Source organism: Vidua macroura, chromosome 2 (assembly GCF_024509145.1).
Source record: "Vidua macroura isolate BioBank_ID:100142 chromosome 2, ASM2450914v1, whole genome shotgun sequence".
Taxonomy (NCBI): Eukaryota; Metazoa; Chordata; class Aves; order Passeriformes; family Viduidae; genus Vidua; species Vidua macroura.
Window position 1 is genome coordinate 17,699,486 of NC_071572.1, and position 12,006 is coordinate 17,711,491.

Genomic DNA, 12,006 nt, shown 5'->3' on the forward strand with positions numbered 1-12,006 from the left:
TGATAGGTTAACTAACAAAGAGCTCTGTTATGTTGAGATTATTTATCTGGAGAACACTTTCTTCCTATATATATGTATAAATACATGAAAATTCCATCACACTTCTTGATTTCACTTGCAATAATTATTTTGTGCCAGCTGTTATATGTTAATCTGATGGATAAAATATCTTACTTCTATTGTAGATTAGATACTTCAGCAGACAGCAGAATTGTATAGTAACAATGACTAATGCTGTGCATAGTAATCAGTTTAATCATGTCTTCTCTTAATGCTTGTAAGCTAAATTTGCTTCTGTTCTCATGGTATTATTTTGTAAATTTTGGTCTTTGATATTTAATCAAGTATGCATTCTTCCTGGCTTGCAACAAAACAATTTTTTTTACCCCATTTAATGCTTATCAAGCTTACCCAAAATAACATTTTTAAATAGATTTTACAATATGGTATCTGATCTAGCCATAAGAAAGCTGTGATCTTGAGTGGTATAATCATGCATGCAGACCGAAGAAAAGCTGTAATGCTTAATTTATTTATAAATGGATTACAGGAGTTTCTTATAATTGATCTTTTAATTTTATATGCCTGCTGAAGAGGATGATGAAAATAATCATGATACAAAACATAGATGTTTTAGATCATTATGTGTGTTCTGCTTGTGTTGATTCTACCTTGTCATGATTAGCTACTCTCTAGCAACTCCAAAATATAGACACATACTCATATCAGTACTGTTAACACATGTAAAAACCTGACATGATAGAAAGGGAGAAAATACCATCCCAGGTGATATTTGGGCCACTTACCTGTGGCATAAGAACTACTGTAACATGGAGTATGCTATAAGGTATCAGCATCACAAAACAAATACTGATGTGTGCTCTGAAAACTTCATTTTATGATTTTCCGTGCCACAGAAGTGTCTGATTTCTATTTTTCTCCCTAGTGTTTACTAGAGAGAAGTATCAAGAGCAAATGTGTGAATGTGTGGGTGCATAAATTCTTTGCCCGTATCTTTTCCGTGGTTCTGCTTAGGAGGAGGGGAAGTGTAATTTCCACCTCAGCTGACAATCTCTTTGGCTTTTGTGGTGCAGCATGGAGAGGGAGGGATCTCAGGTTCTGCATTCCAGTGACTCACTGCTGGCTCTGCAGCTGCCTGGTAGCTGGCAGAATTGGGGTATTCCTGTGATCAGGAGTCTGTTGAACTGCATAAGCAAAGAAAAGACCAAGCAATGCATTGAGTGCAGCCTCACAGTCTGCATGTTTTTGGTATGCATGTTCATAATCGGTTTTCTCTATGAATAGAGATACCTGCAAGGTATTGCCTAATATTAGCAATATTAGAGCTGGGATTGTTTCTTAACTTTAGAACATGTGTTTGCTTATGCCAATAAGGCATGCTGTGGAGAGGTCAGCTTCTTGGGACCTAGAGGAATTAAAATTCTGCTGAGGTATGTCTCAGTCCCCTATAAGGCTGTCTGAGATCCAAAGAAGAATAGTGTTGCAGAAAGGGGTGATTTATTTGTAAATGTATTGAGCAACATTAGCATGCCATGTCATTTTATATAAAAGACTTTCTTGGATTCTTTCTAGCATATACTGAATAATAGCACTAGAAAAACTGTATAAACCAGTATTTATAACATGGTGACAAAAATAGTTTTATTTAAGAAGTGACATATAATCATATAGTAAAAGGCTATAACATAATGCATTGTTCACTAGGGGGTAAAATGAAGATTGTCCATACATTTCCTGAAAGGCTTAGCAATGCAGATCTGTATTCTCTCACCTTGCTTTTTATATGAAAGTTTTGTTTTTCCAATGGTTTAAATGATTTTCTCACATCTGGTGGTATTCAGTGACAAAACCAGTACTAAGTAACAGAGAGCTACAATAAAGAAGATTTTTTTATGAAACATATATATTAGCTACACTCTTTTCTCTTTGGAAAGTAATTAAAAAATAAGTTTCTATTAAACATTTTACTAATATTAATCCTACTGGATTCCTGCCCTGGCAGGAATTTGACTAATGCTTATTAACCCACTGCATTGAACAGTGGTCTGTTGTAATAAGATTTTATGAAGAGTTACCAATTTAAAATTTCATTCCTTCCCAGTGCATGTACAAAATTACTATTGACACCAGTGTGGGTTACGGATTCATAACACAGTACGCACTGAGAGGAGAGAAGGCTCCTACAGAGAATGTGGATCTGTTCATATCTATCTCTCAATTGTTTACACTCTAGGGAATAAGTAAAGGTCATTCTCCCAGGCTTTTCTCCTTTCCTGCCAAAATATGAGACAAATTAAAGTCAATTGGAGTTTCATTGGAACTTTCACACATCATAAGAATTGAGCTTGTTAAGCAGGTTTATTTCAAAGATGTTATAAACCACAACCTCTCCCCCACCCTCCAAAAAAACCAACCTTAAACAAACAAACAAAAAAAGAAGCCTTCCTTGTAAAGCAATAAAAGCTTCAGTAAAAGCTGCTTATGTCAAGGTTTCATTCATCTCCACAATTAAAATTAGGTACATACTGGCTCTTCTAAAATCATCTGGGCGATGACCTTAACAATCTTAGACTCTCCTATTCATAAAGGCATATATATTTTTCAAAATTGGAGTGATCAGGTTTTGCTGCTTCAATAATTATTACTATATAACAGAAGACAAAAAGAATATAAAAATAACAAACCCAAAGCCTTCCTAACAACATAATCTAAAAATACTAAAGTTGTCTTGCAGCTGTTGATCTCTATGTTAAAAAAAAGACAAGAGCAGCACAGATGTTTTGAAAGAAAGATATTAACCACCTACTAGTTAAATTTAAGTTGTTGTGGAACTAATCCTGTTAGCAAGCTAAAGGTTGACACCAATACAGAAAGACAGCCTTCATATTGATTTAAGGAAATACAGATCCAGGAGTATTCATCACCCAAAGCATAGCTACAGAGCCTTGGTGATACACTTAGACTGTTTCCATGATCCAGTTAGAGACATAGGGACCCTGGACTTCCAGCACCCTCAATCTTTGTTCTTTTTCTTAAACATGAGGTCTTCCAAGTTAAAACATGTAATCTTCTCTCTAATGTTGAGTGACTCAGTCACATGAACTCTACAATACTTTAAATCCATGGGAAAATACCTTTAGAATAATACCAACCAAACCCTAAAAATTGTGGTCTTGTTAATGACACTGAGAAGGAGGCACCATTAAAAAAATTACCGAGCCTGGATGTTTGTTTGTTTGTTTTAAGGAAAAGCTTCCCCATATGAATAAAAGATCCAATACATTGTAGAATGTCCTCTGAATTAGATCTGGAAAAACAGGATTTAGAAAAGGTTTGAAGCCTGTGAAGCTTTACTGAGACTCAGAAAACAAAAAGTTATCAGCCAGGAAAAAGTAGCAACTCTCTTACATCCTCTAATCTCTCTCTGCTGGTGCAAGCCAAGGCAGCTCTTGTGCCTGGCTGCCAGATCTGATGTTTCAACAATTCCTCAGCACTTCTAACTCTGACCTCTTGAATGCCAACCAAGAATTTTTTAGGAAGGGGTCAAGAAAAAGAGTATTTATTCAATAAATGCAGGAGAAATGCTGCAATCCCAGCAAATGTGTAGCTATTTCATAGCATTTCCCAGAAGAGATCTTGGAGCAGAAGACAATGAATGTGTCAATTTCCCTGGTATTTAAGGTCAGAATTGCAATTCACTTGCATGTGAAACTTGTTAGCATCTGGAGGCAGACTTTTAAAAGACCTTCAGATAACTTAAGTGAGCATCAGCTTGCCTTAGCTGTCCCACCTCAGCCATTGCAAACAGTGAATTTCAGCTGTGTCTCATGAATCCTCATGCACTCCAAGATACAGAAAGCTCAACCCAAGGCGCATGTATTCCTACTGTTTCAGAGCTGTGGAACTGGAAATTCACAGTGTGTATTGAGAAACAATTGGTGTCTTTGAATTGACCAAAAGCTCATGTGTTTCAGTTTACTCTCTATTTCTTCCTCTTCTAAACAAAATTTGCTGAGGTCTTCCTTTTGGCAGTGTGATTATTTGGAATCTTAATTTGGGCATATCCTCTGGTATCAGTTGCTGGGATAACAAAAGTAACTGGAACATGCCACAAACTTAAGATAAATGGTAATCAGTGTATTATTAATTAATCATCTTCCCTCTTGTGCTTAACCCAGAAGGATAACTAAAAGTGCTTCAGGCCAAACTGAAGTGTGATATACTGTACCAAGTGTGGTTAGTAAGCTGGTAAATTGCTTGCAGACTTTTAAAAATTTAGATTTATTTATAGAGTGGATCTAACTGATTCCTTTAGAGTGCTAATAATAATGTTTATTCAACCTGTTTTGAGTATTTGAATGTTTATTGTGTATCACTGATATCTCTGTTTGTAAATAAGCAGTGTAGAGACTTGAAAAGATTTATTTGGTGTGTACTCTGACCACATCCTCTGCTACATTGCTACCTAGCTTTGTCTGGAAAAGGAGACTACCCTCAATTAATGAGGAAAGATTTACACAGTTAAATTCACTAACATATGCATTATCTAGCTCATGAATCAGTGTTGCCTTCCCCAAACCACTGATAGGGATATATTTCATATTCACTTAGTTTTCGGTTTTTTAAAATCTAAATTCTCTTCCCTGACCTGCACCACTAATTGATACACGTCTTCATACAGAACTCATATTGGTATCAAGAGGAATTGTGTCTATTTAAGACATGAGTTACTTCCTAATGCAATCAAAACAAGTGTCTTTTCTGACTTCAGTTAGAACTTATGTTCATTAGGAAAAGCTGGAAAAGTATGTGAAGAAAGGAAAGGGAGAATTCAGGTCTTTGATGAATTTTTTGTATAATTGCTTTTGAAGCAACTTTTTGGAAATATATATAAATAACACTACTAGTCTTTTCCATTTAGCAAACATCAAGTTTTTGTTCTATATTTTCTTTAGAGCAGTATTTCTTAATTTTATTTCCTTTCTTGTGATGAAACATTACTCATGATGTCTTGACCCTTCACAACAAATTCACATAGAAGTGTAGTCCTTCCACATTATTTGTTTTCATTTTTTTAACACAAGTCCTCAAAGTAATTTCCCACTTATTAATATGCTAGACACTGCTTCAGTCCCACAAAAAGCACTGTTCCCTCAATAATCTTAACAGGAAAGATCATCTAATTCCTGTGTAGCTGTGAACTTCATCAAGGGCTTCCTGCTTCATTACAAAATTTAGGACATTGCTGAAATGCTGTCACTTCACGATCTAAACAGGTGATAAATATCTGTAATAAGAAATGCCCCCTTTCCCAATACAGAGCTATAAGATTGCTCCCCATGGAAACAAATCTAGACTTAGTCTACAATATAAATAACTTAAAAGGAAAATGGTGTTCAAGCTAGAAGGGATCAATCCTGTATAGATAAACAAGGGAGTATAATTTATGTGTGGGATCCTGTATGGATGTGGGTAAAGATCTGTAAGTATTATCCAGATTATGTCATTACTAAATCTGATAAGCACAGATTGCAGAGCAGTATTTCTGGTTCATCAGTGCAATACTTTTCCAACAGAAATCTTGTTTCAGGACAGCTGCCTGGGAACACTGAAAATCCAAATCTCCCATGTCCAGTATGACATCTCAGTGACATTTGCAGTGCTTTGAAATAGGGGAGGGTCTTATAATCACTAATAGTAGTTTATCAAAACTTGTACCATCCATGAATTAGTTTTTTGTTTGGCTTCTCATCATACCTGTAGAACAATGAGGTTAACCTGATGTCATTTACACCTGCTTTTCATTGAAGTGTGGTAGGAAATGCAGTTGCAGAAAGAAAAAGTTACCATAACTGTCTTACAAGAGACAGATAATTTAATAGCTATAGATAATGTTTAATGGAAGATGTTAATAGAACATTGAGTGGAAACTCCACGAACAAATGAAATTTCTAATCTAATGTTTCAAAACATGTATCCATTGGATTTGCCCAGTACTTTACATAGTAGTATGATACTTATGCATTAAAGTTTTAATTTCTCAAATAATGAACTTTTTTTTTAAATTAGAAGAACAGATATCTTGCTTTTTTATTTTTATTTCCTGTTGTGCCATGCACTCTACAAGATGTATCCACATATTTATTCAGCTTATGACTTTGCCACATGTTCTTTTTCAAAACACTGACTTTGACACCCAATGCTGTTCTTGGCCAGTAAGTGGAATCAAGCAGTGAAACCACAAGGGAGAAAATTACTGGTTTGCTGAGATGTTTCAGACCATTCCCTGCCTGCAGACCAGTCCATTACCCCTCTAAGGTCCTCCTTGTGTCTGTGAGCAGCTTCACCTGCTTCCTCCTGGGCCCTGTCTTTTCTATCCTGCCTCCCCAGCTGCAGTTCACAGTTCTTTTCCCAGTAACAACCACTGGGACACTCTGCCCACATGTATATGTCAGGGTCAGATATCATATAGTCTTCCGTTTTTCTGGATTTAGGAGTGGTTTAGTGACTGGATGCTTAATATTGCAGGAAAAACTAATTACTATAACTGATTATATGAAAGAATTGAAACAGCCATCAATCAACGGGCAAAAATAGCAGGAAAAAAAAAGACTAGTCTGCACCAGATTTTGAATCAAACAGCTTGAAATGATCAGTAAAGTTATTTCTGTATACAAAGAAAATAAACCTCCCTAATACAAACTGAACTTTAGCTGTAAGTGCTAAGCATTTTCTTATTTGATCCTAAGCCCTAGAAATTATCTTGTCCATATTGCTGGTATAAGTATGTGAAAATGCCAACATTGTGACACATCTCTTCAGACTTGAATTTAATTTTGCCTTTTATACCCACAGAAGACTGCAAGACCTTTGTCGTCTATGTCTCCTTGTATTAATGACTCCACAATTATAGTCCACAGTCCACTGGTGTCTGTGAAATGGTCAAAAAACATGTTTTCAGTTAAAAGTTTGAGATAAAGAATGCCCAGGAGTCCATGAAAAGCCATTAAAGTTTGCAGTAATTTATTAAAGGACTCTGAGGATCACTGTTATAGACAATTTATGAGATGAATGGAAAGCTTTGCTTTTGCCTTGAGTTTAGTAGGAGGTGCACAGAGCCAGCACTCCTGACATTTGATGGCTTTCCTGCTCTCCTTGACACAAGCTTCTTTCATCTGTATACCTTCAAAACAGTAAGTACCTGAACCCAATATTGCATGGCATGTCTCATTTAGCTTAATAGTCACATTTTGTCCTTCACTTCTTTAAATCAGCAATAGCTCTGCACCTTTCAGATCAGGATTCATTGGATGTGCCCCATTTTGCCACAGATTTTTTGCAGACTGGCCTTGCAATTCTCCCTGGTCTCAGTTTTCTTCATGCAGGAAAGCATCCAATTACTATTAATTTGATGGATTTGAAGGAAGATATCTCACTGTTTTTTTACTGTAGTTTGAGATAGAAAGAACTAAAAATGGTTTCCATAAGGCATCATTATTTTACGTAATCTGAAGTTATCCATGCTGTGCATAGTACTCCTGAGGCATTCCTAGAAGCATTCATTTAAGTGACAGTGTTTTGTTGGTATGGAAGGCAGCATTCCAAAGCTACCTCATTATTTCTAGATGTCCCTCAGAACATGACTGTTAACAATTTTATTTCATTTCACAGAGCACAGGATTGAAATTACAACATAAAAAGTACTGTAGCTAATAAGGAACCAACCAAGTACAGGGATTCTGCTTTTTTTTTAACTCCCTCACAATGAGTAGGAAATTTAATGCAGACTGATGCTCTTTCTGATAACACATGACAAACCAACACAAAGTGTTTGCAGCAATTAACTGAAAATAAATGCTAAGATATTATTACTTGACTGTAAGTATTCATTGCTTCCTTTCAGAAGAGGTCATATATTTCTCTAGTAAAGGGGGCTTTTAGGAGAGTCCATATTGACATTTTCTTGTGAAATACAGCAGAGCATTCCAGCCAGTGTTCTCCTGTAACTTTTGTTCCTTGTTGTAGAGAGCTGTATCTCACCAAAAGACATAATAACAGCAATGTGATAGTTTGATGTTTGAGAACACTTAGACTGAGGATCATGCTTTAAAATGCTTACAGCTGAAGCTGAGTCAGTGATATTATGCCGATTTTAAAGCGGCACAATTGTATTGTGATCTACTGAGTGGAGGCTCATTGCTAAAACATTTCAAATAATCTCAGTTCTACTCAGCACTGGGAAGGTCTCACCTGTAGAGCTAGATCCAGGTTGGTGCTTTGTTTTCCTGAGATCTATGGACTCATTAGAGAAGGTTCAAGGGGAATAACAAGAATGCTCAAATGTCTGCATGCCCTGTGCATTGAAAAAATCTGGGTTGCTTAGTCTAGGGAAAATGACCCCAAGGTGATGTACAGATGGCTTCAGCTGGAGAAAAGGTAGCTGCAAAACAAACGATTAATCAACTCTTCTTTGCCAGCACTGAGGTTAGGGCAAATATAATCAGCTTAAATTACATCAGGAGAGATTTGATTTGATGTCAAGGAAAAGTTCCAAATTGTGAGAATTTTCAGATGCTGGAACAGATTTCTGGGGGACTGTGAAGATAAATATCTATGCACAGAGAAAATTCCCAGTACTTCAGCCCTGAGAAAAAGGAACAACTGAGAACAGGTGACACTGAACTGGGAGAGGAGGGACTAAATGGTCTCCTGAAACCTTGTGCACTTTTCTATGCTTTTCATGTTATAAAAATACACCTATGGAGTCAAAGAGTAGTTGGCTTTGTAAGAGATCTCTGAAGATCATCTGGTCCCATTCACTTGCTCAAACAATGCCAATTTATATTGCAACTGCCCTGTTTGGTCAGGCCCCTTGGGCCCTATTTTTTTCTCATTCCTTGAAGAGGAAAGTATCCATCATGGTTTGTGTAGTTTTTTCTATAATTAACATTCTATCTCCTCCATTTTTCATCTGGTAATCTTAACAACTGAAAACTTTGTGTATCCTTATGTACTGGCATACCCATGAAAAGGACAGTTGTCTTTCACAATCCATGCACATGAGTAAAGGCTTCAAATTCCTGAGTCTGGAGCAACAGCAATGGACACTATTGCAGATGGAGATAGAAAATTTATCAAAATCCTATCAAGAGGATAGTTTGAATCCCATGATGTGTCAAAGCAGTGTTTGAAATCAGCGTACTTCTGGAAAAACTATTTTTCTGAATGTTTCTTGCAATGTTCATATCAAACAGTTTTGAAGACTAGAGTTGCAAGGAGCACTTCCAGCAATCATTGAACTGCTCTTCCTAGAAACATCTATTGCTTGATTAAGAGGAGTAGCTGAAAAGAGACAGATTCTGCTGAGTTTCAAACACTGCTCAGCTCTACAAAAACCAGACAGAAAGCACTCTGAGAAGACCTCTTATAATTTCCCCTATTCAAAGTGTTAAATATCTCTAAAGCTATAAGCGATAACGTATCTCTAAAGCTATAAGCGATAAGATTTAATTTTAGCTGCATAACATTCCTCCACAAATGCATAACCTGCAACTATTTGTTTCACCAAACTAAATGGTCAGTTAAATTGGAGCCTGGAACTTCAGAGCACAATGATATGCATAGCTACCATCCAGCAGCCAAAAGGCTTCCTCAAAGCCTTCCCATGCCTTTTCAATAAACTCTGTCATGTAATTATTAAGAACACCACAGAAAGTAAATGTTTAGTTATGGGAATACTCAAATTTTCACAGACAGCATCAAATGTATAAGAATTGTTTCTAGTTGGATAACAGCTTTCTGTGTTAAAGATTAGCTGGGTTAGGAATTGAAACTTGCTGTCGTACTTCTCATCTTGAGGAACATAGTGACCTGATTTTCAATATGAAAGCAAAAGTCACCCACCATTGAGTTCCCTGCAATTTTGAGGCACCCAGCACTTTTGGGACTCAGCATAAACCAAGTTAGTCCTGCAAAATGTTTGTCCTTAAACAGTGCTCAGGCAATAGCTTCCATTCTTAAAATCTGGAGCAAAACACTGTTACAGAAAGCTTTGAAATCTTCATCGTTAGATTTGGGTATAGACAAGATAACTATCAGTTAGGAATGATGAAATGTGAAAACTTTCTCCCTGTTCTTTGAGAAAGGGATTGGACTTCCTGCCCTCCAAATCTTTGATGATATTCCCAAAACACACAGATTTATATAATCTGATATTTGCTTACTTTGTCTCATAGGGAAAAAAAATAGGTTATTACAGAGTTTTCAGCTTTCTAATTTGATGTGTATTCTTGGGGTAGCTTTTCAAAGTATTCTACCATTAATATTGTACCTTTGCAGAATTATAATATACTCCCAAAGAGACAGAATCACTTTGAATGCGCTTACTTTTAATTTGCAGAACACTGAATTTAGGAAGAACAGTTTTAGTATTTTTAAGAAACTGGAGGTATGCCAACATTACTGCTACTAAGATTTTGTTCCTAATTACAATGTTGAACATGGTTAATTTCATACCAGTCGTGGGATTTTACAATAGTTTGTAATATACTGTGAACCTACACTTCCAAATTATATCAGAAGTGATAATTGCATTGTACCATCCTACAATAATGGTCCAATTAACCTATCATACTCTGCTCCTGTAAATCCCACTTTGATGCAGTAGATTTGTCTAGTTAAATACAAAAAAAAAAAAAGGTAAGAAAAAATATCTTCACTCTAATAATTAAATAAGTAGGTATTCTATGACAGAGAGACTATTATATTCATAATAAAATTATTATCTTTTTCCTACAATCTGTGTTGTCCAAAGAAGGATACCCTGGGTCATTCTGGAATATCACCAATAAAAGTCTTTCTGTGATGAAGATGAAGTAATTAAACAGAGGAGTCTTGGAGTCTTGCCAGCAGCCTTCCTCTATTAGTCTGAGGCCGATACTGAAAGATACATCTTGGGTTTCTATACCTGCCATAAACATACTGATTTTGGGTTTCAGTTCCTCCTACTGAAAGCTGATTCGTGTAGACCAATTGCTTGGTATTTTCCCGTTTTCTCACAATGTATTCCCCTTTTGGGATTTCTGAAGTGCACTTGCATTTCAAATGAATTTACACTAACATCAAGCTCCCACAATCTGCCAGAAACAGTGAATTGTTCAACGTGGGCTACCATGAGGCTGCTCCTTTGTCAGTGCTCCCACATTCATTTATGGCTATGCCTAAAGGAGAGTTTGTGAGGCATGTCCCTTGCTTAACACTACCTTGGCTTTTCCCTCAGGAGCCTGGTCCTACACCCATCTTAGAATCCCTGTAGGTAAAGAGAAGAGGAATGTCTATTCCAGTGGACAAACAGTGGACTTCTCTGAGAGAAGCAGAACAATTCAATTCTTCAGGAAAAATGGATCTGTATTTATATAAAGCCCTTTCACAGTGAGGAAATCACAACAGACAAACATCCATACAGTGTGGCACAAGAGTACTGGGGAGAAGGAGTGGTGACTTTAGTGTCCTTCCTGTGAATTCCCCTCCTCAGTTCAATTCAAGGTTAAACTTAAATCTATCCTGCTTGACTTCCACTCTTACAACTACTGTAACTGTTATGGTGCAATCCACCACTATGTCCATGAGTGAGATGGATTCAGGGAAAGGCTTCAAAAGCATTGATTCTTTTTCCAAAAAGTAGCTGCTGGAAGGAACTAATCCTCCTTCTGGGGGGAGGTGAGGTTGACTTTCAGTGGAACCAGCTTTTTTAGCAGGCCTTAATACAAGTGTGGATCTTCAGAACTTAGTTGAGGGTGATTTTTTTTTTTTTTCCTGTGATGAAACTTTGTGGAACTGTAGGAACTGTAACTTAGAAATAATTTTCATTAAAAGGGTGAGAAACCATTCAGGGATGATGAGCACTTATACTAAGGCAGAATAATGAAAAGTCAAACTGGCATGCACTGGAACTATTTTGGAAAATATTTAAGAGGAAGTAGTCAA